The sequence below is a fragment of the Anastrepha ludens genome, unplaced genomic scaffold, assembly GCF_028408465.1.
Source record: "Anastrepha ludens isolate Willacy unplaced genomic scaffold, idAnaLude1.1 ptg000178l, whole genome shotgun sequence".
In the NCBI taxonomy this organism is placed as follows: Eukaryota; Metazoa; Arthropoda; class Insecta; order Diptera; family Tephritidae; genus Anastrepha; species Anastrepha ludens.
In genome coordinates, this window is record NW_026530116.1 from 7,501 (window position 1) to 12,500 (window position 5,000).

The following is a 5,000-nucleotide window of genomic DNA, read 5'->3' on the forward strand; positions in this document are numbered from 1 at the left end:
TTTTCATCTCTATTTTTCTTTTTTTCCTTTTATATAAATATATATTATAAATAATAATTATGTAAAATGAGGCAATTCTAGAATAAAAAAAAATTAATTTTTATGCTAGACATTCCTCCTTTAATTACATATATAAATTAATATTTTATATATATATAAATAATATGAAAATTTTTTAAAGAGAATACTTAGATTCAAAATTTTTATTTCATTTTATTTGAGAGGATTTTTTTTTTTTTAAGAATATATATAATAAATAAAAAATTCATTATATAATCTTTATTTTTTTGCTATTAATATTATGAATTATTTAAAATCCAATAATATACACATTTGCTTAAATTCAATTATTTTTATAAAAGAATAAGCAACTTATTTAGCATAGTCTTACAACCCTCAACCATATGTAGTCCAAGCAGTACTTTAAAATTTAATTTAATGTACATAACAGCATGGACTGCGATATGCGTTCAAAATGTCGATGTTCATGTGTCCTGCAGTTCACACGATGACGCACAGTTTGCTGCGTTCTTCATCGACCCATGAGCCAAGTGATCCACCGCTTAGAGTATTTTTTTATTTATTTTTATTTATAACAAATGTCAATTTTTTTTTGCATATATTAATTGAAAGAGTAAAATTAAATAATAATAATAATAATATATAAATTGATTTTCTTTCAATAATATATATCAAATATATTTAACTCTAAACATTTTTATTAAGTTGCGAATGTCTTAGTTCAACAATAATACAGTGGTGGTATTTATTATGTTTGATTATTTTGTATTTTTTTTAATCATTTTATGTATATATAAATATATTAATAAATATATACCACTTTTGTTATTGTGAACAAATTAACTTATCATTCAATCAAATGAATAATAAGTACAACTTTCTATTTTCATGTTTAAAGGTTTTTAAAAGAAAAAATAAGAAAAAACATTACAAAATGTACCATCCATATTATATTTAATATGATATAATTGATGGATAACAAATTGAATGAAAAAGAATAAAAAGAATATGGATTCAAAATAATTATAAATTTTTCTTTTTTTTCTTTTTTTTTTTTTTTCTTTTGTTTGTTTTTGTTTTTATTTTTTTTGGCATTGTTTGTTTTTCTTACGGATATGGAACACAATAATGATCCTTCCGCAGGTTCACCTACGGAAACCTTGTTACGACTTTTACTTCCTCTAAATAATCAAGTTCGGTCAACTTTTGCGAAACAACCGTGACACACGAGGCGTCACAGTGATCACGTCCGGAGACCTCACTAAATAATTCAATCGGTAGTAGCGACGGGCGGTGTGTACAAAGGGCAGGGACTTAATCAATGCGAGTTAATAACTCGCACTTACTGGGAATTCCAAGTTCATGTGAACAGTTTCAGTTCACAATCCCAAGCATGAAAGTGGTTCAGCGGTTTACCCGGACCTCTCGGTCTAGGAAATACACGTTGATACTTTCATTGTAGCGCGCGTGCAGCCCAGGACATCTAAGGGCATCACAGACCTGTTATTGCTCAATCTCGTTACTGCTAGACGCAATTTGTCCATTTAAGAAGCTAGTGTCCTTATAATGGGACAAACCAACAGGTACGACTCCACTTATATAAACACATTCAAACACTTGTACATTCAAGATGTACGCATGAAAGAAGGCTATATAAGTTTCAACATCATAATCCTGAAAGCATCTATTTAATATATTTGAGTCTCGTTCGTTATCGGAATTAACCAGACAAATCACTCCACGAACTAAGAACGGCCATGCACCACCACCCATAGATTCGAGAAAGAGCTATCAATCTGTCTTACACGCTTATGTTCGGACCTGGTAAGTTTTCCCGTGTTGAGTCAAATTAAGCCGCAGGCTCCACTCCTGGTGGTGCCCTTCCGTCAATTCCTTTAAGTTTCAGCTTTGCAACCATACTTCCCCCGGAGCCCAAAAGCTTTGGTTTCCCGGGAAGCGACTGAGAGAGCCATAGTAGTAGCTACACCCAATTGCTAGCTGGCATCGTTTATGGTTAGAACTAGGGCGGTATCTGATCGCCTTCGAACCTCTAACTTTCGTTCTTGATTAATGAAAACATCTTTGGCAAATGCTTTCGCTTAAGTTAGTCTTACGACGGTCCAAGAATTTCACCTCTCGCGTCGTAATACTAATGCCCCCAAACTGCTTCTATTAATCATTACCTCTTGATCTAAAAACCAATGAAAGTAGAACAGAGGTCTTATTTCATTATTCCATGCACAAAATATTCAGGCATTTGGAGCCTGCTTTAAGCACTCTAATTTGTTCAAAGTAATTGTACCGGCCCACAACAACACTCGATGAAGAGCACTGAAGTAGGTTTAAATAGGAGGAATATATAAAAAATACATTGTATTAATTATATATAAGAACTCCACCGGTAATACGCTTACATACATAAGGTAATGTACATACCACAATATATAGTTGTACTACCCGTATGAAGCACAAATTCAACTACGAACGTTTTAACCGCAACAACTTTAATATACGCTATTGGAGCTGGAATTACCGCGGCTGCTGGCACCAGACTTGCCCTCCAATAGGTCCTTGTTAAAGGATTTAAAGTGTACTCATTCCAATTACAGGGCCTCGGATATGAGTCCTGTATTGTTATTTTTCGTCACTACCTCCCCGAACTGGGAGTGGGTAATTTACGCGCCTGCTGCCTTCCTTAGATGTGGTAGCCGTTTCTCAGGCTCCCTCTCCGGAATCGAACCCTGATTCCCCGTTACCCGTTGCAACCATGGTAGTCCTAGATACTACCATCAAAAGTTGATAGGGCAGACATTTGAAAGATCTGTCGTCGGTACGGGACCATACGATCTGCAAGTTATCTAGAGTTCAACCAATTTAACGATCAAATGATCGCTTGGTTTTAGTCTAATAAAAGCACACGTTCCATAAGGTCCGTGTTTATATTGCATGTATTAGCTCTAGAATTACCACAGTTATCCAAGTAACTGTTAACGATCTATGGAACCATAACTGATATAATGAGCCTTTTGCGGTTTCACTTTTAATTTGTTTGTACTTAGACATGCATGGCTTAATCTTTGAGACAAGCATATAACTACTGGCAGGATCAACCAGAATAATATATATATTTGTTTATATATTTTTCTTTGCTTTTCATATTTGAAAATTTCATAAATTACGGTGTATATAAAAAGTAAAGGGGAAAACGCACATACAATAGAACGTAATTTTAATAACACAATTTATGTATCATCATCATCATCATCATCATCATCATTATTATTATTATTATTATTATTTATTAATAATGTGCTTTTATTTGTATAAAATATTTGTATTTTATTTGGTCTTCTTCTTTGTTGTGTTTTTCTTTCATTTTCTTTCGTTCAATGTGCGCTCCCGCCGACCCCTTTAGCTTTTCTTATCAGAATTCAAAAACCGTTTTTTATGAAAAAGAATTTTCGTTCTCTATATATATTTTATATAAAAATATAAGAACGATATTTCTTCTTAATATTTGCCAATTTTCAAATGTATCATTTTTAATAACATTTTACTTTTTCTTCAAATGCATTTTTAATGTAATAATTTCATATATTACATAATTTTTCTCTCTGAATTGAAATTAATAATTCCATAATTCTATTTTTTAATCATAAATATATATATGATTGAAAAAATTTCTCCTTTTTTCTTTTATTTAAAATTTAATTTTTCTTATAATTTTTATTTGTTTTGTTTTTTTTTTTCTTCATCTGTTTAATTTCCTGTATGTATACAAGAAACAAACAGTTGAGGATAATTTCTATGTAATGCTAGTATAGAATATAAAATTTTGAATTCAAAAATTTATTTCTATTTAAACTAACTATAGAATACCAGGAATAAAATACAATGACACCAATATGCCAAGGTTACATTCCATAATATGTTAGTATAGAATATAAATTCTTCATATATGTATATATATTCGAAAATTGTTTCTATTTAAACTAACGTATGGAAAACCATGAATAAAATCACAATACACCAATATGCCAAGGTAACAGTCAATAGTTACATTCCATAATATGTTAGTATAGAATATAAATTCTTCATATATGTATATATATTCGAAAATTGTTTCTATTTAAACTAACGTATGGAAAACTATGAATGAAATCTCACAATACACCAATATGCCAAGGCAACAATCAATAGTTACATTCCATAATATGTTAGTATAGAATATAAATTCTTCATATATGTATATATATTCGAAAATTGTTTCTATTTAAACTAACGTATGGAAAACTATGAATGAAATCTCACAATACACCAATATGCCAAGGCAACAATCAATAGTTACATTCCATAATATGTTAGTATAGAATATAAATTCTTCATATATGTATACATATTCGAAAATTGTTTCTATTTAAACTAACGTATGGAAAACTAGGAATAAATCCACAATATCACCAGTTTAACATAACTCAAATTCGTGTTTCATATAGTTATGATTCGATTTATATGCTTCAATATCATTGGTTAGTTAAATGTTGATATTTTCATATTATTCACATGCCTTCACCGTGAGTGTTTTTTGCCATGCACACCACACATTGTGAAAAATGTATGGGAAAAATTCAATTCAATACATTTCAGTTTGATTTCATATAATTCAATTACATTTTATATATTTCAATAATACCATCAACTTAACTAAATATATATTAAAATACTAAATTATATATATGATGATATTTTCCATATATTTGAAATGTCTTTATTATATATTTATTCAGTTTATCATATGAATGTATTGTGTTAAATTTTACTTTCATACATTTAATCGAATTTAGTTTCATATAAATTCGATTCGATTTTCTTTCATATATCTCACTTGCCTTCACCGTGAGTGTTTCTGACAATGTACACAACGCATTGTGAAAAATGTATGGGCAAAATTTTGTTAAATTTTACTTTCATACATTTAA

The 5,000-nt window shown here is 29.9% G+C and overlaps 2 non-coding genes across 2 annotated transcripts; both read right to left on the reverse strand.

Moving 5' to 3' along the window:
* Nucleotides 1–390: 390 nt before the first annotated feature.
* LOC128871381 (5.8S ribosomal RNA) lies at nucleotides 391–571 on the reverse strand. The gene has a single exon (XR_008455931.1). It is a non-coding gene; the product is annotated as a 5.8S ribosomal RNA (ribosomal RNA).
* Nucleotides 572–1,147: 576 nt separating this feature from the next.
* LOC128871382 (small subunit ribosomal RNA) lies at nucleotides 1,148–3,138 on the reverse strand. Its single transcript, XR_008455932.1, has one exon. It is a non-coding gene; the product is annotated as a small subunit ribosomal RNA (ribosomal RNA).
* Between the last annotated feature and the right edge of the window lie 1,862 nt (nucleotides 3,139–5,000).